The sequence below is a fragment of the Lagopus leucura genome, unplaced genomic scaffold (genome assembly GCF_019238085.1).
Source record: "Lagopus leucura isolate 7727_CA_CO unplaced genomic scaffold, USGS_WTPT01 Super-Scaffold_1, whole genome shotgun sequence".
Taxonomy (NCBI): Eukaryota; Metazoa; Chordata; class Aves; order Galliformes; family Phasianidae; genus Lagopus; species Lagopus leucura.
In genome coordinates this window covers 32242120-32269181 of record NW_024962250.1, presented here as the reverse complement: position 1 = coordinate 32269181, position 27062 = coordinate 32242120, and the positions used below count along the sequence as shown (strand labels likewise).

Sequence of the window (27062 nt, the reverse complement as noted above, 5' to 3'; positions counted from 1 at the left end):
TCAGAAGCGACTACAATCCCATGCCTATTTTTTTTTTAAAGATAAATGCAGCAAATCATGTAAAAAAGGAAAGGAAAAATGAAATTCTTAAGATTTTTTTTTTTGATAATTTTTCAGTGGCTTAGGAAAATGATCCAAATATTTGATCGTGATCCTTTCTGGAAGCTGTTACATGGCACCAAATGTATCCATATATAGAAGACAGATTTTTTTAAAGAAATTGAATGATCTTGTTAATGCTAATACGTTTCAGTAATTTGTCTTTTGAAGAGTAGTCTGTTTTGAGATCTTCACAGCAAATAGAGGAAATGAAGTGCTGATGTTGTAAGGAATAATTTAGTATGTCTGGAGAGATCTAAAGCAAAACATCTGGATCAATTTATTTACAAAGTCCCTGTAGATAAAAAGCACTATCTCTCCAAGGAATCAGCTTATGCCCTTTCTGAAGAATAATTAAAAAAAAGAAAAGTGTATAATCATCATACACGGAAAGCTCCTGGGACATTGTTTATGAAGGAATCTGAAGAAGGTTTGAAATCCAGTTTCATGGGAGATCAGGTAGTTGCTGAAAATGTGGGGTGGTTTTATGATCTTAATTTAGCCTGGCCTGCCCTGTTTATCTGCTTTCCCCACAACCCCCAACTTAAAAAATAATAGATTTTGGAAGCTAAGGTGAAACACATAAAGTAGACTTGCAAGAGCTGTATCTGGAATGGATAATAAACTCTTGGAGTACTGTGATCCACATTTCATGTAGACATGTGAAATTGTCCTCTGGGAAGACAATTCTGAAGCATTTGTTATTGTAATGTAAGCTCTTTCAGCTCTTGATTTTTTTAATTTTTATTTATTTATTTATTTATTTATTTTGTGAGAGATGTCAGTAACTTACAGAAAGGTGTATGTGGGTTGAAAAGAGGAAAAAAAAGAAAGAGCTTTCATATTCAGGTATTGCAATCTGAAAGGTTGTGCAAATTCATTTGATGATACTGTATTTGCTCTTGAAAAATATTTTGTTCTTCCTTTAAGAAATCTAAATATAGCCATTAACATAATCATAGTGATATTTGCCATGACTTCATCACTAGGTAAAATTACAGTGGTGATACAATTTAGAATGTTCGTATATTCTCCTGATGGGGCTGCAAGTGTTCTGAGAGTAGGGGGGGTCTTTTAAAGTCTTTTGTTACAGTTACTACAAGCTATAGTTTAACTCTGTTAGCAAAGGGGTGTTATTATAGCCATATTTTGTGAGGTTTGTGCCTGAATGTTTGTAGCGTTATAAAATCATTTGAGTTGGAAAGGACCTAGTCCAACTTCCATCAATGATCAGGGACACCTATATCTCCTTCAGGTGCTCAGAGCCCTGTCCAGGCTGATCTTGAATGTCTCCAGGGATGGGACATCCAGCACCTCTCTTGGCAATTTGTGCCAGTGTCTCACCCCCTTACAGTAAAAAAACTTCTTCTTTATATTCCAGACTAAATATCCCCCCTTTTACTTTGAAACCATTTCCCTTTGTACCATCACAAGAGATTCCACTAAAAAGTCTGTCCCATTCGTTCTATAATCCCACTCTAGATGCTGAAAGTCTGCTGTCAGCCTTTTCTACTCCAGGCTGAACAGCCCCAGCTTTCTCCCCCTGTCCTTATTTTCAAGAGCTGCTTCATGCACTTTCTTAGTTCATGGCGTTGGTTTTTATACCACGTTTTCTGCAATTGCAGGTTTTTGTCTTGAAAGGTAAACCTGAACCACAACAGATGAATAATTAATGAATATTTTCCTTTCAGGAGACACATTTTACAGAGCTTGTATGTGACCTTCATTTTTTTTCTGTTTCATTTACATTTTATGTATCCTTTTAATTACAAAACTGATGAAAACTGCTAACATTGAATATGCCCAGATGTCTCTCTTAATTTCTTGTCAGAAATATACAGTGTTAGTTTTCTAAAGCTGTTCATTTTGAACTCCAAATGGAGTATCTCAGTATTACGTTTTTCTTACACTGTTGAGAGAAGTGAAACCTCCATCTTTCCTGCAGAACATTATCCTCAGGGCTTCAAGTGCCTTAAACAATCATGTAGAAGTCAAATGGCTCTGGGACAGAACATGGGTCTAATTCCATCCTAAGTTTGGTCATGAATCTGAAGGCTGTGGTTCAGACAAACCTCAGATCCATTTAAATTCAGTTTCAACTCAGCATCAGCATCCACAAAGCCTAGCTGAATCCTATTGTTGTTGACAGTATACTCAGCTCATAAAGAATCTGGGCTTAACGTAGACAACTGGGATCATTATATAAATCAAAAGAAGATGAAAGTTGAACCCACATCTTTCAGCTTGAATACTAAAAATCTGCCAAGAGAAATAAAAGATACCTCCTCTAAGGGTGATGAGTTGCAATTTCTTTTTGAATTCTTTTGTTTTACATAGTAAAGAAAAGGAGAGAATGGCCTGATTAAATCATATGGGTATGGACTTTTTCGTCTTCTAACAAAAAGATTTATTTAAAGTTAGCATGAAATCTTAATGTTTTAGTTAATTTTATGATGTATACACAAGTCCAATATAATTTCCAGTGAAATTATTTAATACAGTGAAATTATTTTGATTATTTTCCAGATAATTTCCAGTGAAATTATATTGATTATCTCCTTCCTGGAGTTCTGAAATGAGGAAAAAGAGTGCTTTCTTTCCCAAGAAAATACACCTAAGTCCTTGGTTGTATTTCCCCTAGATCATAGAATCTTTATTTAATGCTGTGTTCTTTTGCAGAGAAAGTATTTGTTCAGTTACTGAGGAATCTCCCAGCAGCATGGAGGACGTTGCAAAGATGTGCAGTTTTGCACATTGTTTCTGCTTCTTGGTGTATACAGTTGAGGAGTGTGCATAATCCTTGGTTAATGATGTATATTTATATAATTTTTAATAATAATTCTGCAATAGATCTTATGGTCTGCACTAGTAGAGTACTGGAAGTCCCCACACATATTTCATTATTAAGTGGTTTAGTCACACAACACAATGTTTTTAGTTTACTTTACAGATGTGTTTTCTTTTGTATTTCATATAAAACCAGAAAAGCAACCTAATTCTTTATTTTGTGTATTAGTGGAATCATCTCATGGTCTTCTGATAATTGCTGGAGAAATTAATGGAGTTTTTGGAAAGGGTTCTATGAGAAGTAAGAATTCAGAGTGAGATCCAAAAAAGCACTTAGATGCCTAAAGAAAAACTTAGAATTTAGGTTCCTAATTCCAAGGGAGTGTGTAGACACAGACGCTGCACTGATGAGGCTGTTTAGGTTGTTGAGAACCCAGTATTCTATTAATAATGTGGTCAGCAGTTCTGTTGTCTTTCTGGAGCTGAACGATGAATTGTTTCTCTTTCTAACATAATGTGGTAGACAAATACTAATTATCTGTTTTACTGCCTGCCCACCTTTTTGGAGTTTAAATCTAGTTTCTACTTACCAGGTGTGTCAACTATGTACTGATGATACAGAATTCACAAAACACAATCTTTATTGCCATTCAAAAAGGAGGTCCTCTTCTTTTGTGCTCTAAATTCGACTACTTGAGCTGATCCATTCTTGGTTCAAGAAATCTACCTGCTACAAAGCAAGCTTGTCAGATGATTTCAGATGAGACACTGAACTAATGTAACTGGATTGTCAACTTCATTTATGATTAATTAGTAGTATGTGCTGCATCTCTGTAGCAACAACAGCTATCATATTTTCTGTCCATATTGAAGATGAATAATTTAGCCAATTAAAAGCAGTTGTAAAAGATTATTCAGCATTCTGCCTTCACAGAGTTTGTCTTGTTTCTTCTGATTATAATCAGGTATGTTTATTCAGGTATGTTTATTAAAAATGGTTGAATTACACTTCTTTAGTTCTAACTTAAATAAGATCAGCCTGGATCTGGTCTCACCAGAGGATCCCACTAGATTTGCTGATTTTGAAATTGTTAGAAAATTTACAAATCCATCATCTCTTCTATTTCCACTTTCTGTTACTCTGGTTTAACAACCAAAATTTGTTTATTCTGGTTTTACAAATCTCCAAGTCTCTACAAAAAAGGTTTTTTTTTTTTTTTTTTTTTTTGTGTGTGTGTGCATGTGCATCTTTTTTAATTTCATCCTGTAGACATAGGATGATCTAAAAGAAAGAGACAGCGAAACCCTTCTCTTCGGTCACATCTTTAGGTCTTTAAAAATAGAATTATTAGGGACAATTGTTGTGTCCCAATTCTTGAATATGTTACATTTTCATCTTCTGCTTCTCAAAAGAGAGGGATTCAATGCTACCTGTAGTGCTTGGAATGCATAATTTTGCAGGGACAGTTCAAGTAGACATAAGGAAAAACTTTTTCTCTCACAGAGTGGTCAGGCACTGGAAAGGCTGCCCAGGGAGGTGGTGGAGTTGCCGTCCCTGGCAGTGTTCAAGAGGCATCTGGGTGAGGATCTATGAGATATGGTTTAGTAGCTTGTGGTAGTAACGGTGATGGGGAGGATGGTTGGACTAGATGATCTTGCAGGTCCTTTCCAACCTCATGATTATATGATTCAGTTCTAGGGCTGCCATCAGACTTAAACTAGTTTTTAGAACTAGAACTTTACAAATGACAAAGTGCCTGCTGATTTGCTCTTTAGTATTATTCAGCGTTATTATTCAGTATTATTATTCAGCCTTGAGAAAAGGAGACTGAGAGGGGACCTGATCCAGGTCTATAAATATCTAAGGTGTGGGGGGCAGAATGGCGAGGCCGGACTCTTTTCAGTGGTCAGTGGAGACAGGACAAGGGGAAACGGCTGGAAACTGCAGCATAGGAAGTTCCGCACAAACACGCGCAAGAACTTCTTTACAGTGAGGTGACGGAGCACTGGAACAGGCTGCCCAGGGAGGTGGTGGAGTCTCCTTCTCTGGAGATGTTCAAGACCTGCCTGGATGCCTACCTGTGCAACCTACTGTAGGGAACCTGATTTGGCAGGGGGGTTGGACTCAATGATCTCTGGAGGTCCCTTCCAACCCCTACAATTCTGTGATTCTGTGATTATAGGCAATCTTAGGTTACTATATTTTCACTGCTGTGAATGCTGGTATTTTATAGAATTTGAGCCTATTTTCAGTGTCTTAGGGGAGTTGCTGGCACAAGTATACCTGGGAATTAAATCCTTCATGAAAATATCTGCCTTTCTCTCACAGACATGATTGCAGAAAAGTGGACAGATACCACAAGGATTAAAAGGTAGAATGTTGGAGTTTCAACCCAACATGCAGTGTTTTACATATTTGAGAAATAATTATTTTGCAAGTATTATTTTCGCAATCTATGAATTTACTGATGTTTGAATAGTACAAACACAACAAAGACAGTCATGAAGAAGGCAGGATAGTAATGAGAGGGTGCTGATATTGCAACGATTTAATGAGTGGTAATAAAAAAGTGATAGCAGTGTATGCATTCAGAAAAATAATGGAACCATCCTTCAACATGCTACAAGTATAGAATATTATCAGACATACCTCTGCTGGTCCTAGTTTTACTGTCCATCAGATCTAAAAATGACTGTAATAGCAAATATCACTGTAGCCCCTGAAAGCATCTACTGCAGCCCAGCTGCATCCTTGATAATCAGATTGGTTATGACAACTATGTGTAGCCATAAAAAAAAATGAGAAAAGCAAAGAAATGTGTTATGGCTTATCCCTTGGCTCAGAGGACAGACTGTGGAAACAAATGTCTAGAATTCATCTATTCTTCACACTATGTACTAGTGCTTGCTTGAAAGAGAATGTTTAAATTACAGTTTAAATGTATATATTATTCAGTCATGCAGAATAGATTTCCACTGATGAATATAGAATCATAGAATCACCAAGGTTGAAAAAGACCTCCAGCATCATCCAGTCCACCCACCCACCTATCACCAGTATTTCCTACTAAACCATGTCCCTCAGTACAATGTCTAAATGTTTCTTGAAGACCTCCAGGGACAGTGACTTCACAGCCTCTCTGGACAGCCTAGTCCAGTGCCTGACCACTTTCAGTGACCAACTTCTCTGTGTAGACAAGCCTGTGTGCTTTTGAAGAGCTAGGATTTTCTTTTTTCAGTTTGCTTTTGTAGACATAGTTACAAGTAGATGAACAGTCTTCTCTTGCCCCCATCCAATGCAGTTGGAAATTGTCACTTGAGAAGGCAATTTCTGTTTTTAATATAGATTATATGGTGCCCAAGGTTTTGATTAAATTACATTGAATGTTAAGTTGACTGACAATAGAAGTTAGTGGCAGCAGATCATGAACAGTCAGATAGTGACCATGTGGCATTTACATGTGTGTATACCGGTCCTGCACTGACATGGAAATTGGTTTGACCTATGTGACCTATGTTAGCTGGGAAAACTCTATACTGAAGCCAATTGCCACGCTTCCCAGATGTCAAAGGCATCTGCTGTAATTCTATAAGGGTATTTTGTAATACAGACTTCTACATAGTTTGAAGCACAAAATGAGAATGTATCTTGCTCACTTTAAGTATTTAGCTTGGTCTTCATTCTGGTGGCTCCAATGCATTCCTGCTGAAGGATCCTGAACATCCTTCAACTAAATTTTGCAATCTTTAATTGAGCAAAGTATTCAGAAAGCAATGTATTTTGATATCTTCTATTCTTGCCACTGAATTTGAAGGGCATTTGAATTTGATAGACAGAACTCTTCCTTAATGTTATTTCAACCTAGGGAATGTTGCAAATCTCTCACTGTGTGGCTGCATTTTCATTAATTTCTTTCCTAAATATCCAAAGCATGTATTCTTCCATGGGGCTGAGATGAGAGATCCTCTGTACACAAGGAAAGCTTTAAGATTTGGCTCATTGATCCTATTATGGAACTCTATTTCAAAGAAGCACTTGTGGACAGCAACACATACACATATATTTCTCCCACATGCCCACATCAACTTTGATAAATATCTAAATCTGTCACACACAGTAAGTTGTACTCCTTATCTGCCAGTGCTTGTGGTCAGCAAATTATGGATGGTCTTTACCAACCCTAAAGGTAGAGGCTAGGTTTTTTAGCTGGTGTAATGCTCTTCTAAGAAAATATGCAAAGAGACAAAAATATTCATTAAAACATCTGAATTAATCACGGTTACTAGTTCAGAAGAGAGCAGAGACTAAATGACGTTAAAACTTCTCATAAGAAACATTTTATAAGTAAAAATAAGCAGAGAAAATATTAAGAAGACACTTCTTATAAGTTGCTGTTTTGAGAAGACAAATCCTGGGAATTTTCAATGAGACTTCAGTTGGTTGACAATTATTTTGGGAATATTTAAATTCTCCCTACTCCTACTTCATTCAATATTTTTTTTTCTTTTAGCAACTTAAGCAGCAAAGTGACTATATTTTGCACTCATTTTTATAATTGTGAAATAATAATAATATCTTCCTACATGACTCTATCTTGTTACTCACCACCAAGAATTTCAAAGCATTTTACAAACCATATTACACTTATAACAGTTATTTTGCATCTTACAGACAGATATCGATTTCTGAGGAAAATACAGTAGCATACAGTGTTGAATTATAGGTATTTGTTCTGAGGTCCAAGGAGAGTTTCTCATTAACTTGAGGAGTCAGATCTTTTGTTAGAGAACTTCTTACGCAACTGAATTGAGCATGAAGTCAAGCATAAAGATAAAACAGGATTTCATATCCAGCCTCTTTCTGTCACATGCAATATAGAACCTCATCTGCACTGTGTCTTTTGAACTGTAGATGAAGTTAACTATACTAGTAATACAGAAGCTGCAAGGCATCAGGTGTTGTGCCTTTATTCATGTAACCTCTGTTAAATAGTCAAGCTCCTTCTATATTTTGGCTAAAGGTTTAGGGTTTAAAATGTGAATGAGTTGTTATGCATGTAAAGCACATCAAAGTGACAAGGAGTTAGGGTGATTTTTAGCATTCAGGTATGACATCATATGTCAAGACAGCACTGTACTAGGCTCATGAGTCCACCTGAAAGGTTTGGATCTTATATCAGCTGATATGTGTATAACCTTTGCACAGTAGTTCAAGTGTGGATAGGATACCCTGATATTTTACCCTGAGTAAGTTTGCAGATGACACCAAGTTGGGAGGTTGTGTCGATCTGCCTGAGGGCAGGGAGGCCCTGCAGAGGGATCTAGGTAAGCTGGATCGCTGGGCTGAGATGAATGGGATGAGGTTTAACAAGGCCAAGTGTCGGGTTCTGCACTTTGGCCACAACAACCCCAGGCAGCGTTACAGGCTTGGGGATGAGTGGTTGGATGATTGTGAAGAGGAAAGGGACCTGGGGGTGTTGGTTGATGCTCGGCTGAACATGAGCCGACAGTGTGCCCAGGTGGCCAAGAGGGCCAACGGCATCCTGGCCTGCATTAGAAATAGTGTGGCCAGCAGGAGCAGGGAGGTGATCATCCCCCTGTACTCAGCACTGGTGAGGCCGCACCTCGAGTATTGTGTTCAGTTTTGGGCCCCTCACTACAAGAAAGACATTGAGGCCCTGGAGCGTGTCCAGAGAAGGGCAATGAAACTGGTGAGGGGTCTGGAGCACAAGTCTTATGAAGAGAGGCTGAAGGAGCTGGGATTGTTCAGTCTGGAGAAGAGGAGGCTCAGGGGAGACCTCATTGCACTCCACAATTTCCTGAAGGGAGGTTGTGGTGCAAAAGGGTCTGGCCTCTTCTCCCAGGCAAATAGTAGGACCCGAGGAAATGGCAAGAAGTTATACCAGAGGAGGTTTCGGTTGGATATTAGGAGAAACTTTTTCTCTCAGAGGGTGGTCAGGCACTGGAATGGCCTGACCAGGGAGGTGGTGGAGTCGCCATCCCTGGCAGTGTTCAAGAGGCGCCTGGATGAGGAGCTACGAGAGATGGTTTAGTAGCTTGTGGCACTAATAGGAATGGGAGGGTGGTTGGACTAGATGATCTTGCAGGTCGTTTCCAACCTTGTGATTCTGTGATATTATATGCTCACTTTCCACTATGGCAATGTGCACAAACAGTGGGGTTAACTGCTTCCTGCTGTTAGAACCTAGTTCTAGGAGGTTTTAACAACTGGAGGCAATTTTCATAGCAGATATTTAAGCAATGAGTAAAATCTTACCTTGCTATTCTATCCATCAGTCTCTACAAGAATTTTGTCATTAATGGACTGGCATTTCACACTGTTATTCATGTTGGTGTTTCAGTGTATATTCTGGTCTCAGAAATCTTGAAAGCATTGGACTCTGTGGCATAATAATTTACAGAAAACTTGTATTCCTCTGTGCGGTGGAAGGAAGACTATACTAGAATAGGCTCACTGTGGTAGAAAAGAAGGCTCTATCACTTCTTGCAAAGCGTTAGATTCTGTGAATGGGAGGGCTGTGAGTTCCCAGAAAGCAATTTGTTTGTATTCAGAAAGAGTACACATACTAAGCATAGCGTCTGGTTCAATTTGTATTGATTATGTAATAGCAGGTTGTACCATCTGTTCAGCAGTGGTATATCATCCTGCTTTCTTCTATCACATCTTTCTCTTGCTGATCTTATGCTTGAGCTTCAGTTTAGATTTTCAGTGCTGGGTGTTGCAAAAGAAAAATGTGCCACAATCTTCTCTTGATCTTGCTTATACTTTCCTTAAGTGACTTCTTTCAATGTGATGGGTGGACAGCAGCCTTTTTAACAGATGTTTCTCACAGGGTATTGCATAATTATTTTTCAAGAGGCTTCTAAAAGCAGATGTTTCCACATCTTTGTTCTTTCCCCTCTTGACACTTCAACACAAACAGCAGATTCCACTGCTGCTGTCCTTCAGATCTAGTGAAAAAAATACCATAGCAATGATGTTGGATTTTTTCAGCTCATTTGGCAATAGTAAATATGTACTGGCACGATTCTTCTCCCTTTCCCCCTTGTCATTGGCCATGTTTGCACACAGTATCTCATGCTTTCTCTTTTGGAAACACTGTCTTTTTCTACAACCTTTGTATAGTTGATCTTTACTTTCTTCCAAAAAATTTTCACATTGAGAGCAAGAGTAAATCTTTGACTTCCTGCCATTTCAGTATATAGTTTTTGTTCTTATTCCAACGTAGATGACAACTGTGCCCTGTGACACCTCCACCACTGTGAAGAAAGACTCTTTGGTATTACTTTGGATATTTTTGGGTGAAATAGCTCCATTTTCTCTTTCTCACAAATAGAGATACAACAACTGGACTTTCCTATTGTTTACAGAAATAGCTCCGCTTTCTTGCAAACCATTTTGTAAGGGGACTTCCTAATTTGAGTATTTTTTCCTCAAAGACCAAGGGAATGCAACTAAGAATGAAGAAGAGGGCAGGCCCGGACAAGTTTCATCCAGCTATAATTTATCATTACAAAAGATGAATTTCAGCTGTTAGTCTAAAATGATGATAAATGCCTGGATGAAGAAAACAAAAACTTTCTAGTAAATCTACTCCGTATCTTACTTTAAACATCATGTTACTTCCTGTAGTAAAACATCATCTGATGCTATAGCACTTCCTGTAGTAAAACATCATCTGATGCTATAGCACTTCGGACACATGACAAGTTTCATCCTTTCTGATTTATTCTGGGTAATTTACTAATTTGTTTTGGGTCTAGTGACAAGGGTCTTGCTTTTCTGGATCCTGAGGGAAAGCACAGCATTTTTGAAATACATAGAATATTTTAAATTTCACAAGCTTTACCTGAAACACAGAATCACAGAATGGTTAAAGTTAAAAAGGGCCAGTGGAGATCATGTACATCACAGTACAGATTCCTGCTCAAAGCAAACAATTAGAGTTGTGTCCAGTAGGGTTTTGAGTATCTCCGAAGTAGAGACTGGTAAGCTTCTCTAAACAACCTCTTCCAGTGTTTAGACACCATCACCTTAAAAAGATTTGTTCTTATATTTATTTTTTATTTATTTGTTTGGGTGTTTACGAGAACATTATGGAAGACAGTTTTGAAAGCTTTTCTAAAATCAAGACGAATTACATCCAATCACAGTGTTACAGTGTGGTTAAGGTTGAAAAAGGGGTCTTTAGAGTTCATTTGGCCCAATAGAGTTCATTTGGTCAAGCAGGGCCACCTAGCTCAGGTTTCTATTGAATATTTCACAGGAGACCCCACAACATCTCTGGACAACTTCTTATGTTGCTTAGTCACCTGCACAGCAAAGAAGTGTTTTCTCATGCTCAGGAGTTTCTTGTGTTTCAGACTGTGTTCATTGCTTCTTGTCTTGTCCCTGAGTCATTGAAAAGAGCCTGGAAGATGCTATTTGTCCAAATCCTTTCTTCTGCCCTTCTTGAAGATGTTACATTTGCTTTCTCCTTCTTAGGGAACTTCTCTGACTGCTCGATCATTCACCTCGATCCATTCAGAACTCCTGCCATCTTTCCTCAAATTCCTGCACATAAGCATGGACTGTACTGAGACACAGAGGAGGTGATATTTCAAAATATCTTCTTTTTGGAGGGCTATATCCCTTGGGATTCTTCCAAGAAGGTTCCTGAATAGGCCAAAGTTTTCTCAAAATATAGTGTTATGATCCTTTTTACCTTGTTTTCTCCCCTCAAAATCCTGAACTCCACCATCTCATACTTAGTACATCAAGGCTTTCCCCATTTTTTCATGTCTCTGTCCAGTTCTTCCTTGTTTGCAAATGTGAGGTCTAGCCAAATACCTACCCCTTCTTGGCTCCTTGATCACTTCTCATTTCTATCCACAGATATTATGTTCCCAATGATGACTAAGGCCAAATTGTTTTAGGAAGACCTCATCTACTTCTTTCAGGTGATCAGTAGCAGTTACTGACATTGCCATGGTGATTGGTCCTTCTGTGTTATCTGTTCACAGGTAGCTAAATCATTTCCACATAGGAAATGATTTCCATAAGTCACAGAAGCATCTTTGAAGGGAGACAGTGGAAAATTGATCCTTTGAGAAAATTAAAAATATACTAAAAAAACTATAAGAAGATGTTCCACAAGAAAGAAGCATATTTTGGAAAGGTAAGGAACTGGGTGATACTCTTTTTTTTTTTTCCCATCCACTTTCTTTTTTTCTGTTACAGCAGCAATGTTCATAATCATTACTGCTCCTGTTTGTTGCTCTAGATACCAGTATGACAACTTGAGTGAATGAGAGGACTTTGCTAATACAAATAATCTCTAAAACTTCTTTTTTTCTTCTTCTTCTTCTTTCCTGTGCTCTGGCTTGGTGATTATCTTGGTGTTCTAATTTTCTGACAAGTTAAGCATTTATTTTTCCTCCAGTGAAAAATGAATTTCCATTTGACTTTTCATGTTGTTTTCCTTTTCCCTGAACACTCTCTCCTATATCAGATTCTTTTTCCTTCAACAATGATCACAAAAAGGTTGGACATGACAGAAATGTGTAACAGATGAAGATAATGTTCGTTTCAATTTTTTTTTTGTTCTCCAGGTATCTGTTGAATTATCTAGTCATCTGTATACTTTTAGATATCTTATTTTAGATATCTTATTTTATCTCATCTTCCACATCTGTTTTTTGAGGCTTGAATTTTTTTTTAAAGTGCTGCTTGGCATAATTGTGCCAAAAGAAAGAAAGAAACAAACAAACAAAGAGTGAAAATATAAATGCAATCTTGCAAAGAAAGCCCAATGGTCAGTCTCACATAAGCATGGGAAACCTTCTTGCAGATCGTAACAAATGAAAGTAGAAAGATTGCTAATTTTAGTATATTTGTTAGTTATATGTAATAGTCTTACAATAATCTCAACCTCCAAAAAATACAGAAAAAGAGTAGAGAAAAAGTAGAAAAAAAACATGTCAATGGCTGCTGTACTGTAGTATTTCTTTCTTTTCCAAAGTGTAATCCAACTTTTTTTTGAATTAATGTACACAAGTCACTTTAACTGCTGGCTGCAAAACTTTTGGCAGTTTGTTTGATATTCCAACCAATCTCTGTGTAAAGAACTGTCTGAATTGTTTATAGGCTTGTAATTCTGCCCAGAGTTTAGTCCACAATCTCCTATTTTGAACACAATTGTACTTAGGAAGATGTTTGGGCCTTGCACTGAAAGGCTGTGGTTAGTGGGCTGAAGACTCATAGAATTTAGAATCATTAGACATGTTTTTATCAACAGTTAAAAAAGAATAAAGCAAAGAAGTAATTCCACATAAATATTTCCATTCAGTATTCTTATTGTGCAGTATGACTGTAATTTATATTTTCACAACAAAGTCTATTTTTGTTTCTTAAAATTCCTGGAAATGTAAAGCCACTAAGAAATAAAAAGTGACCTGGCAAATTATTGTCTTCACATTGAATATAGGATAAAAAAGGAACAACAGTACAAGATGAAGATCAGGAAGGCCACGACTATTTCTTCTGTTCTTTTTTCAAATTTAGATGTATGTGTTGTGTTAACAAGGTAGGTATTTTTTGTCACAGTTGCACAGTTATGGAATTTAGTATTGATCTGGTGCCAAGATTCTGTAAAAGTAAACAACATTCTCATGTCTTCAAGAATGTACATAGGTGAAGGTGGTGAAGGGCAGTAGATGGAAGTTGCTATTTTTGAATCTGATCTAACTTTAGCTGAAATGAACAATGTAACACTTCATATTAAAAAACCCTGAGCTATCTCTGAAGAACCTTATTCCCCATTTGAAAGCAATGATGTGTATAACATTGCTTTGTGCCTCGGAAAACTAGCTCTGCAAAACAATAGGTTTGATTAGTTTAGGTGCAATATTTTACTGATGCTACTAAAACTGCTACCAGAATTCTTCAGTTATGTCTTCACAGTTCTGTTTGGAAAGGGATGATGTGAACTCATCCTTTTTGAGTCATCAGAGAATTGAAACAGGGCATTTATTTCCTTCAGACCTATGACCAACTCCTGTGTGAAGAGATTAAGGATCCTGACCTGTTTCTAGGTAAGACCTTTCAGCCTGGAGGAGGCTCAGGGGAGACCTCATTGCTCTCTATAACTTCCTGAAGGGAGGTTGTAGTGAGCTGGGGGTCGGCCTCTTCTCTCGTGTCATTAGTGATAGGACCAGGGGGAATGGTTTCAAGCTACGGCAGGGGAGATTCAGGCTGGACATGAGGAAGTATTACTTTTCAGAAAGGGTGGTCAGGCACTGGAATGGACTGCCCAGGGAGGTGGTGGAGTCACCGAGCCTGGGGGTGTTCAAGGAAAGGCTGGATGTTTGTGTTGAGGGACATGGTTTAGTGGGAGCTATTGGGAATAGGTGAACGGTTGGACTGGATGATCTTTTAGGTCTTTTCCAACCTTGGTGATTCTATGATTCTAAGATTCTATGATTCTAAGACACATTATCATCAAAACCAAACGAACAGTACCTGCAATAATGTAAAAGACAGGAAGTTTTATTGAAGTTGTAATTAACACTGCAAAGTAAAACACTGTAAGAACATTTATTAAGCTACAGGTTTTGTCTGCTTGGTATTTCTTTCAGACTGCCTAGCATATTTAGATATATTTAAAAGACAAACAGTCTCAGAATGATCAGTAATTGAGAACACACTGAAGATAGATAGGGAAAGGGGAAAAGGTAGTGCTTACCATTAGAGATGAGGAAAAAGAGCAGATAGAAGAGACTGATTAATTTAAATACAACCACATACACCCCACAATCTCGTTTTGAACGCATAGAAGATGAAGAATTGGATAACACTCAACATATAAATGTCAGGAATAAATTGTGTCAATTGTCAGGTTTTGTCAAGCCAAACTACAGCAGAGCAACAGACCCTGCTTAGAAAAGAGTAAGGGAGTCTATCTCAATTTTATTAAAACTTCATATATTAAAACTATAATATATCTATAATTATTCCACATTCCAACAGGAAATTGAGGAATATAATATTCTCAATGAATCTACCACAGAGTGGATGCGAAAGGAGTTCACTAAGTATATCTAAAGAACTACTTTTTACTAGTTGTTTGATCTATTGAATAAGCATCTATTGTGCCTTTGGTGTTCAAGGGTTTTAGTAGTGTCCTTGATAGTGATATAGAAAAGCCTTATGAAATTTTAGTTGATGCTAACTCCATATACACTGAAAGAAATTGATAGATTCAGAAATTATATTTACATAAAATAACATAAAATATATTTACATAAAATTCAAGGCTTTTTGACAAACAAATGTAAGCTGTTGCATTCACACAGAATAATCAACAGTGTAAATTCAGGATGGAAAACCCAACACTGCAAAAAAAGTACTAGGGTTCATGAATCTCAAGATTAATGTTAGTCAACAAGGTGATTTAAAAGGAGAGTTTTGGATATATTGGAGCTGGTTAGTCTAAAGACAGGAGGACAACTTGGGGGAATAAACAATAGTACAAGCTATTGCAAGAAAGGTTCTGATTAGAAGTACAGAAAACAGTTCTAATAGCAAGGGGGATGAAGTGCTGGAAGAGATTGCCTAACAATAGCTTGGAGCATCCATCAACAGATTAGACAAACATCTGTTAGGAATGACATGGTTATAACCAAGCTTGCCATGGTGTGGGAGGAGTGGAAATGGGTAACCTCTGGAATGATTCTGTGTTTCCGTTTATGATATTTTTCCTGCAGAACTCTTATTAAAAACAAGAATTGCAAGAAAAGCACTAGTGATTCCTGCCTTCTGCACACAGTTTTACTGCAGTGCATGTCTTCCTCCACATGAGGTAGGACCAGCTTGGCAGTTATTGATTTTATTTAGCAGGAAGGTTTTTTACTTCATTTGCTCTATTACTATTCACATAGTGCAGAGCAGCTTTGGCCCAAGTTCATTGTCAGATAGCATGGTTTAATAGGTAGGTCACTGTGTACATTCAGACAACTGAAGTGTTTCTTGCTTTACCACACTGATTATTTTTGTAACCCATCCTAAATCCCTTTGGCTCTGTTTGGATTCTTTCCTGCATTTTGTTCATGATATCTATTTGCACTGCATGATTCAAGGTCCTGCTTCATGTGAGCTCTGGGAATTACTATACTCTGGGTGTTACGGCACCTGGGGTTATGGAGCTTGAATTTAAATGAGTCTTCAGTGTGTTACTGTAACACGTGTAGCAAGCCACAATAACAGACACTGAAGACAGGAGTCTTTCTGTTGCCTGGAGTGGAAGTTGTTGTATAAGGATCTGAATGAAAAAAAAGATCTTAAAGGGATATTCATGGTTACTATTCTCTTCAGTTATCATTGTATCCTTGTACCACTGTATTCTGCCATTCTTATTTGCATGTTCAAACTGTCATCTTACTCTGATTTGATGTGTCCCTGCTGTAGCATTCTGATACGTGGAATGCATGAAATACACCTTTCATATGAGCAAGAATTCTAATCTTGCTCAGACATCTCTGTGGCCAAAATCTGATATTTTCTGTCTAGTCATAGAGTTCAGAGGTCATGCTTGTAACTTATCTGGTAAAGTATAGTAGAGAATTGGCTGGTACAGGAAGTATATAGAGAATGGAACATTTTTAAAATTATATGTAATTCATATACAAGTATTGAGCTTGGAACAAAAATCATAGCATGTGACGTGAGAAACATTTATTTAGTTTTACTGTCATTTTATAGCAGTATTTCTTTAAGTTTTACATAATATATCTTTTTTTCATTGGGGAAAAAATCAGACTCTAGCAAATGGTGAGACAGCTTAAAAATAATTGTAACTAGGAACTGGGCCATGATTAAAATTGTTCAGCTGTTTGTTTTATTGTTTGTTCCCAAAACCTTAAATGCACTCTATGAGAACAATAACAACAGTTAGCATGTAACTCCATATGGGCCAATTCTTGCAGTCCTCACTCAGTCCTTTCTTACTCAGAAAAACTTTTTAGAGTGCTTTGCAAAGAGTCAGGGTTGGAACTGTGTGTTCTAATTGTTTTGTAATATTAACATGGTAGCTACCATGGAATAAGAAAAAAAAAACAACAAAAAAACAGAAAGAGAAATAGATTGAGGACTGTCTGTCTACTAGCACATTTGGATTCAGGAAGAGTTTAGAAGAATGTAGACAGTGATGTCTCCTCTGACAATGTCCGTATCTCAACTTCATGATGAGGATGATAATGATAGAAACTAGAAAGAAAAACAAAATGTAAAGAAAAAAATGATGGCTATTTGCTACATAAGCTATAAACATAAGCAAGTTTGTAAGTAAGAAATCACGTTTACTCTGGATGACCTTAGCTGGCACACGGAATCACAGAATTGCTCAGGTTGGAAAAGACCTACAGGATCATGAAGTCCAACCTCAAACTAACTATTCTACCCTAACAACCCACCACTAAATCGTGTCTCGGAGCACTGCATCCAGATGATCTTTAAACACATTCAGGGATGGCGACTCAACCACCTGCCTGGGGAGCTCATTCCAGTGCTTAACAACCCTTTCTTGATATCCAACCTAAACCTCCTCTGGTGCAACTTGAGGCCATGTCACCTGTCACCTGTGTGAAGAGACCAAACATGGAAAATGTTAATTTTTTGAGGCATTTGCTGGCTTTCTTGGTTGTATTGACCTCCAGATTGGTTTGATCTCCTTGGAAATTCAAGTGCTTGCACTTCTATAATTAAGAATGAACTTTCTTTGTATACATTTTCCTAAATGTTCATCTGTGTTTCCACTTTCAGGACAATCTTCTAAGAATGGTGGTGAAACATAAAGAATTGTAACCTGTTTTGGAGGTAAGGAGCTGCATTTGGTGTGGGATTTTCAAAACTCTGTAACATATATACAGCTGCTAGAAGATGAAGTATTACATAAACGTGTGAAATTTGCCCCCAGAGAGTTTATTTATAGTTAACTACAGTGCATACTGACAGTAGACTACATAATTTTCACAATACCTTTTAAATATAAAACGTCTTAATATTTTGATTTCACTGAGCTTTAGTTGGGTTACCAAGTGTGCATGGAAGACTTAATTTAGGAAAGGCTACTGTAAGCATAGTTTGAACCTTTTCTCTTGGGAGAGGTATTGAAACCTCATACATATTTTAGGATGGTAAGGATCTGGTGATACTGTAGGAGCCTCATTTAAAGCCCTTTAAATGTCAATATTAAAAATTCCTTTGCCTCAGTGGATTCTGGACCAAGCAGCATGCAAGAGTAACTGAACTAAGGATTTTGCTGACTGTAACATATAGTATATGCAGTACAGTTTTATAAAAAAAAACAAACACATTTGCTAAGAATTATTTTTGCTTTACTGATGTTTTAAGAAGTAATTTGATGTAGTATAGTGAAAAGGACATAAAATATTCTAGGTTTGAGTCATTAGAACCAGATGGGCTTTAAAGGCTTTTGTCTAAACTAGAATTGGGAAAGTTTGTAAACTCTGGATAGTCTGAAAATATGCTCAAACTTGATATATCAGATATGCCCAGTTTTATAATGTGAAATTCTTTGGCTGTTTTCCTGACACCCTAGTAAGGTGTTATACAATTTAGGCAATTACAATAAAATTTTGGATGCTACTGTTATTATTGTTCTGCTTTGGAACTGGAAAAACAACAAAATTGCCCTATTGCAGTGTAGTGGAGAATATCACAGGGAAGAATTAATAGGGAAAATAATTTTTATTACTTAATATTAATTTGTTGTGTTTACATCATGGGTCATATTTGTCTGTGTGGAAAAGGTCAGAAAACAGCAACAAGAAAACCCAAATCTCTCATTCTGGAAGGATGACAAATGTTTTCTCTTCAAAATAAGAGCAGTGTTGTTAGTGGAACAACACTATTTGACAGTGACCAGTCAGAACTGCAGAATGCAATACTGAAATAATATTGATCATCACAGAGTAATAAGACAGCTGTTGAAATTAAATATGTCACTACAGTCGTGTGGCAATCCTTCTGCATCCTGGACAATATATGATATATATTAGGCAGCTATTAATCCTACTTACTTGAGTAGTCTGAAAGGTGGAGGGAGGAGGCAGTATCTATGATGGTAGGAATTCACACAAATTGTTGAGGGGATATAGAGGCAACCTGAAGTTTATTTCACATTGCTAATATAGATTGTATGAAGGATGACTGTCTACACAGAAGTTACCTATATTTAAGATCAGAGATAACTTTTATTTTCTTCTTTTCTGACTTGTAAAAATGACAACAAAATCTGGTAATCTGAAATTGAATTAGAATGTGTCAGGAGTCTTTGGATGCTAATCTAAAAGGTCTTGATGACATTTTCATACAATATCTTGGGCATTAGGAGTGGATTTTGTAAACTTTTTTTTCTCTGTGATTCCTACTAATCCCTCATACGTGAGAACTTTTTCTAATGTATTAGTGGTTTCACTGTCCCCAAGTGAGAAGGAAATGTGTCTGCATACAGCAAGCAGTCAAGCAAGATCAGATTTTCTCTGCAGGAACTTGTTGATTTCAATACAGAAAGATGAACTTGCAAGTATACATCAAGCAGATTTCAGTGTGGCTTCTCTCTGAATATGGGCTGGAATGAAGTCCTTTCAGAATGTTAAACTACCTTTCAGAGAAACCAACATTTAAAAACATAGTAATAAGTGAGCTACAGAAGGCAGCACAAGTGCTCAATTCAGCAGCATTGTGCCTTTGAAGATGCCAAGGTTCAGTTATAAATTGTATATGTCACTTTTTTTTTTTCTTTTTTTCTGTCAAGATGCATAAGCAAACACCTGGTAGATATACTAGACTGATTTTCTTTGTGTAGGTGTGTATATAGGTACACATGCAAACACTTCTTATCATGCAGTTGTCTGCTAATGGTTGTGAATTTGTATCTTTGATTTGCACAACTAAGTCAGGTGGGCACACATGTGGCCCTGCAAATATTGACAAGATAATACGTCCTTTTGTCCCCTGCAGTTTCACAGGATGATGGATTAGGATTTTTTTAATGTTTCTTGGTTCAGAACCTTTCCTTTGAATATTAAAGTCAAGTGAAACATGCTCCAAAGACTTTGTCCATAACAATTGGCAATTTTCCTATGTTAAGGAGTTGAAGTGAAAGCTTTTATTATGTCTACCTGCTCAACTAGGTTCTTCCAAGTTTAAATATAAAATAAAAAATGAAATGATTGGTGTAAAGTCATGACATACACAGTTTTCTGTGCAAAATCATGTATTTCTTTTGTTTGCTTTACTATTTATTAATTTGTTTTGGAGATGCTTACATCTTAATGAGGCTTTTGAAAAACTTACTCTGTGTTTAAAGTTTCTAAGAGAATTTGAAGCAAGACAAACAATGTGGTTTTGGGTTTTGTTGTTAACATTTCTCAACTCTGTCCATGTCATAAAAAACAACATATTCATTTGTATGATTTGGCCTTAGGGCACAGGAAGAGGTGTGGAATGAACAGTGGAGAATGCACTGGATGTGTAGTAGAGCTTTGGATCAGAGAGACTGTCTCAGAAGCTTGTGAATTTGGAGAAAGCCATGTGTCCATTAAAAAAAATATGTATATATCTTGACTTGGATGGTTATAAACCATTTTCCTAAACTGTGAGCTACAACTCCCTGAGGAGGGGAAGCCTAAAGGGAGGTGCTGGGTCTTCTCCCTGGTAGCCAGTGATAGGATATGTGAGAACAGCACAAGGTTGCACAGTGGAGGTTTGGACTGGATAATATGAACAATTTCTTTAATAAGATAGTGGTCATAAGCTATCACAGGCTTCGTAGGGAGGCTGATGATGCCCTGTGCCTGTCAGTGTCCAAGAGACATTTGATCTCTTTTCTCCTGTCCTCTCCTCTCTGAAAAACCCCAACTCTTTGGGTCTCAAATTGTAAAATTACTCTAAAAAACAGATCTCAGAAAAAATAGTTAAATTTGTAACTGGCAATCAGTATTAATTTATATTAAAACATACTTCAGTTTTGGCCCACCAAATTAATGAAGTGTACAGAGAAATCTTTGCAGAAAAACAATTGAAATTTTTTTCTTTAGAGCTAATTTGTTGCTTTGCCTTTTGTTCCAAGTACTCACTGCCATTGATGCCAGAAGTAGGGATTTAGTTGTGGTCCCAAGACAACTTCAGAACCAAAAGATGAGTGCATTTTATTTGAAAATTAAAATCCAGCTTGTCCACACTTGCCAGGAATTGGTTGGATAATTTGGAGCAGAAATTCATTCTCTACTTTGCATTGGGTGACAAGGTGGAAGCGTACTGTCGTTCTCGGTAAGAGAACACTCTGAGTGCTAACTCAGGCATTGACTCTCCGCCTTGGAAGAAAAGCACAACAGGAGTCTTCACGGTAGGGCATTGAGAGGCTCAGTTCACATATTCAAGCTTCTAACGGCAGAAGGGACCACAGTGAGTGCTGACTGTCTCTGGCATAGCACAGAATTTTGAAGAGTCATTACTGCTCCCCACATCTGTTATATGATTCTATAATAGCTCCTATTCCAATGCATATCCACAAACAGGATGGTTTTAACATGCATCAAGTCAGCCAGCCAGACAGATGTTTTGAGGCACATAATATAATTATTGATATGAAAATCAAAACAAGGTATCTTATAAAAGCAGCCACTGTCGGATAGTTATGGATTAGATCATCAGTCTTGTTGCTTTAACAAACCCCGTATTCATTATCGTAGCTAAGGGCACTTTTTTCTTTGCCAGAATTGGCTGTCCTCTTAATGAATATTGCAAATCGTAACCCAAATTATATGCCTTAAACTGTCTTCATTTTTTATTTGCAATGCTGTTCAGGAGCTTGATTTGTGTTATTGCAAAGCATTTCACTGATGGAAAAAAGGGAGACTGACATGCAATGAATGGGCTGCAGAATTCTGTGTGGACAAGCAGTAACTCAACCTTCTGGTACAGAGTCATCTCCATCTTGTGTTTGGACTTCACTGTGAACTCTGTCTCCTCTGAGCTCCCTCACAGGAATTATAGTGCTGACTTTGACTCTGTTTTGATAAAGACTCAAAGTTTTACACCAAACAGATTTAAGACTGACTGCTAGTGCTGTATCTCAGCTCTACTAATGTCAAAAATAGAAAGCTTGGGGAAAGAAATGAAAACATACTGAATTTTTGCTCCTGAGTGGATTAGAAATTTGAACTTTTTTTTCCTTTTATTTCCCATTCCACCTCTAGATAATCGTAGAATCACAGAATGCTTTAGGTTGGAGGAGACCTTTAAGATCATTTGGTTCCAAACCTTCTGTTATAGGCAGGGATACCTTTCTCTAGACTAGGTTACACAAAGTCCTATCCAGCCTGGCTTTGAATGTTTCTAAGGAGGGGGCATTTACAAAGATGCTGGGCAACCTGTTCCAGTGTCTTACCAACCTCACAGCAAAAAGTTTCTTCCTAATATCTAGTCTAAATCTACCCTCTTTCAGTATAAAGCCATTTCTCCTCATCCTATCTGCCCTTCTCCTCTACTACCTGCCCTTATAAACAGTCCCTCCCCAGCTTTCCTGTTGGCCCTCTTCAGGTACTGGTAGGCCACTATTAGGTCTCACTTCTTCTCCAGGCTGAAGAGCCCCAGCTCTCTCAGCTTCTCCACATCGTAATAGACATAAAAGACATAATAATGTATTTTCTCTTTTGAAAGACTGTGGACTAACTTTGGGTTAAAAACATTAGAAGAAAAAGAAAAATCATAATAAAACCATAAAAAGAAATCTGTTAAAAGATACCGAGAAAGAATGTTTTACTTTATTCAATTGAAGAAGTTTTTATTTTTCAACTGAGCTATATATATATATATATATATATATTGCATATTTGACCATAATATAATATTGGTTATCAACAGTTTCAACAAAAGAAAAGTTCTAGTGGAATGATTTTGATAAGGAACTTTTAAAGAACAATCTAATTAGGCTAGTGTACACTTTTCAGCACAGTAACATGCTGTAAACATGCAAGTACAGTGGCAGATGGGAGTAGTATATGGACTCCTGTTAACATCTGTTTTCTGTGTATAATCTACAGTCCAAACAAGACAAGCTAATTGTCATATTGACCTTAAACTAAATTCACTCATGAAATAAGATAAGAACTATGAGTCACAGTAATTGCTTGGATCAAGCAAAGGGCCAAGGACTGTTGGAGTTGTTCACCTTCAGGACATGTTTTATAGTCCGGTTTCTTGAACATATATTTAGAGAAAGTTGGGAACTGTTGGCCTCTATGTGTATATGTGCAATGGGATGCTCTTGCTGGTTCGTTCTTAGATATGGATGGGGTTTCTTGTTGTGGTTTTTATTTTTTTATTTTTTTATTGCTATGGATTGTTTGATGGGGAATTGTTTTTCCATTAGAAAAAGCAAAACAACTGCTTTCAGTGTAAAATGACCTTTTAGATTATGTGCATGAACCACAAACAGAAAGAACACAATTAAATGCTCCACGGGCAAGCAGAGTGAACTTGATTCACTGCTGTGTTACTCCAGTTCTGCACCAGAGGAGCTCAACTGAAGAAAGATGGAGCTTTACCACCCATACTATCTAAAGGGAAGAGGTCTCATAGTGCCCTTTTGCAGAATCCCTCCAGTTAGATCAGGACATTCTGGTATCTTAATAAGCACTGCTGATTCACTATGGGAAGAGAAATCCTGTCCATGGGAATCTTTTTCAATGGCTATAGTGGCTGAATGTCATGAAGAATCAAGACTGTACAGAAAAGTTTGGCCCAGAATACTGAGATGGAGGATGTATATGACATGATACATGTACCACATGTATTTCATGAAGTATCCTGAGACGGTTTGACATGTTTTAGCAACAATGTTCAGAAAATTAGACTAACCAAAAAGATCTGTGGAAGTTGCATTTCCTAGTTTACAATGACCTTCATAATATCAGAGGGGTTTCAGTGCTTTGTTTTACAAAAAATACTTACATCTAAGTCAGTTCTAGGAAATAAACCTTCTAATGGGTAGTGGCTGACATAACACATATGTGACACTTATCCTTGTTAGGATGTTTTGAGGCTTTCCTTTGAGTAGCTCTCTACCACAGAAATAAATCATCTCCTCATGGAGAGCAGATGAACAACAACATGTGAAAAGTGGATTTATGGCTGTGGCTCTTTTTCTAAACGCCTTAGGTGCCCTGGACTGTAGTTCTATAGTGCCTCCTAGAGGCACAGACTATAGGTACGACGGCAGGAAGTCGAAGTATAGCTGATAGATTGAGGCAATGCCAATTGCATGTTTACTTGTGTGTTGGCTGAATTCCTCTACAGCTGTTGTGACTTGTGAATGTTTGATTCATTTAATGCAATGGAAATGCTCAGTACTTGGCATGTGAACCAGTGTAGACTCTCTGTTATAAGGAGATAGTGATTTCTGGCTTGTCTTCTCCCAGTGTGGATGATACATTAATAGCCATGGCTTCCTGGTGAAACAGGAATACTTGCTTTCTAGGAGATGGTGAATCCAAGTGAGAATTATGCAATTCCATGAAGGTAAATCACAAAGGAGAATACTGATTGTCAGACTTGACTGCATTGTAAACAATTTAATCTTCAGTAAAGATAAGGGCTTGCAAAACCCTAATTGTTGGCTGACTCCAGTAGACCATATTCCTGAAAGTAAACCAGATCGTACACAGACCACATAAGCCATGGCTGTCCTTGCAATCTAGAGATAGGTGGTTGCTCCAAACTTTTTCACCTCTACTGATAGATGTCATGGTTTTATGTTTTTTGGTTTTCAGTATTCCGCATCATAACATCATGTAATGCACTGGGAGTTAAAGTGTTAATGCTCCAATTCCGGGTACCTATCTCTATACATTACGGAATTCATGGGATCTGGCCCTTCTGGGTGGAGAGGTCACTTACTGCCTTTGACTCAGTCTCAGGAACTCTCTCTCTCTCTTGCATCTTATTTGATTTTTTAGTCTCAATTTCAATTAGATTGTATTATATTGTGTTATCTTGCACTCCGATATTGTAGTAAAATACGTTTTCCTCCATAGATCATTGCTGCTGTTTTTTCTCCTTCCTTCCTTTCCATTTTGTGGGGTCAGGGGGAGGAGGGAGGGGGAGGAGGGAGGGGGGGGAAGGGCCAGGGGCCTACTGCCCCCCTGTCACGGGCGTAGATTGATCTTAACTCTGTGACAACGGAGTCGACTTCCAGTTGGCTAGAGGGTAGTATAGAAAAGAATGCTGGATATAGATTTAATATAGGATAGAAAAAGGATATTTTAGGATAGGATATATAATATAATAGGATATATATATATAATAGGATATATATATAATATATATAATATAATAGGATATTTTCTGTGATTTTCTGCATTCAAAGTGGCTAAGACTGATGTGTATGACCTGTTATAGCCTCATGAAGTCCACTGTTGTATATAGACCATTAAACATTCCTGGGATAGGTTAAATCATTTCAGCGTGCTGCAAGGTTTTCAAACATTTTCTGAGAATTACCTCTTTTCTGGAGTAACAAAACTTCCTTATGGACACGCCTCTTCTGCTTGCTTCCTTTATTGCTTCCCATCTGTGGTCCTGTTGTCCATTTGCAGTCTTGTTGTTTCACTCTCTCTATTCAGTGGTAGGTAGGACTATCAGAGAAGTAAGTATTTGATGCATCTCCCAACAGTCTTTACTGTCACATGTTTATTCTCTCTGAACAGATGGTAGTCATTCTGGATAATTGTACAGCTCCTTTGGCCTTCTTTTGAGTTCATCACGCTCTTTTTGTTCACACTACTCTTGGCTTCTTGTTCCAGCTGATGACTCCAGTTTACTGTGGCAGCTTCTGGCTCTTCTCATGTTATTAATTAGGGTCCTGGTATTAGGAGAAGGTGTTGTTTTCTTGTCTGTGAAAGTTCAGAAAAGGCATCTGGATCTTTATCTGACAGCAATCAGAAGCAGAAATGGAAAGCAGAAGCAAAGTCAGTGTAACTGGATGATTGAGTGTGTAATGGGAATTCTGCCAGTACAGGACCATCAGAACCTGATTGATTATGGATGGTTTTTGTAGTAATAATAAGGGATATACTTCTAGGTAAATAATCAGAAAACATGTATTTTTTTGTTTGTTTGTTTGTTTGTTTTGCCTTGTCATCACTTCTCAATATTTGAGGTGAGAAGTGCAGTTTAACAATACAAGCCAGTAGTAAATGGTCTTGAGGTTTTAGAGCTTGGATAGTATAGGATTCTTTTTCTAATAAGCAACAACAGCAACAAAACAGATTTTAATCAAAATGGAGATTTGACCAGGAGCAGAAGGAGACAGACTATGTAGAAAATAGTACAGGAGCTCATACACACATTTTTGTGCCAAGATAATTCCTGATAGCAAATTTCTGGACCTGATGGATATTTTATGAATGCATGGGCCTGCTTATTCTCAACAGTGTCATCAGTTACCATCGAACCTGAAAGGAAGACTAGACTGACCTTTGCATTGGCACCAATGCAAATGAAAAAAGACACCAAAAACATTTATGTTGGTTGCAGCTGGTCAACATCCGCTTCTTTACAGGGCTTTGTGCAGGCAGAGAGTACTGTCTAGGAGATGGGAAACAAAATGCTGAACAAGATGGTATGTGGGAAAAATGTAAATTTTATTTTATATTTGTGAGCAAAATGCAAGCAATATTGAGGATCTTTAGTGCATAAAAGTGTTTTGTTTGTGAAACCAGATGGGTTTATAGCAGAAATAATTCTACCTCAGAGGATATTGAAAATTTGCCCTGGCTGGGTACGGCAAAATCCCAAGCAGTTCTAAGTTTTGGGGTAATCTCAGGATTCCCTTGGAGTAACTTACTGCTTAATTTCATGTTAGGAAAAAAAAGAACAAACAAGTAAACAATAAAATGAACTTTATTGGTTTACATACAGTATCAAGCTTCGTATTCCACCACTGTCCTGGTTTCAGATTGGATAGAGTTAATTCTCTGGTATAGTGCCGTGTTTTGGATTTAGGATAAAAATAATGTTGATAACAAGCCAATGTTTAGCTGAGCAGTGCTTTCACCCAGCCAAGTACATTTCAGCTTCTCACATTGCCCTG

General features: G+C 37.5%; 1 long non-coding RNA gene across 5 annotated transcripts in view; it reads left to right on the top strand.

Annotated features, from left to right (window-relative positions):
• The window catches only part of LOC122180878, a 397042-nt gene that overhangs the window by 178551 nt on the left and 191429 nt on the right, over positions 1 to 27062 (top strand). For all 5 annotated transcript variants that reach the window (XR_006179252.1, XR_006179255.1, XR_006179250.1 and 2 more), the window contains exons 4-6: positions 11911 to 12065; positions 13929 to 13980; positions 17705 to 17758. This is a non-coding gene — a long non-coding RNA (uncharacterized LOC122180878). The remainder of the gene's footprint in view (positions 1 to 11910; positions 12066 to 13928; positions 13981 to 17704; positions 17759 to 27062) is intronic.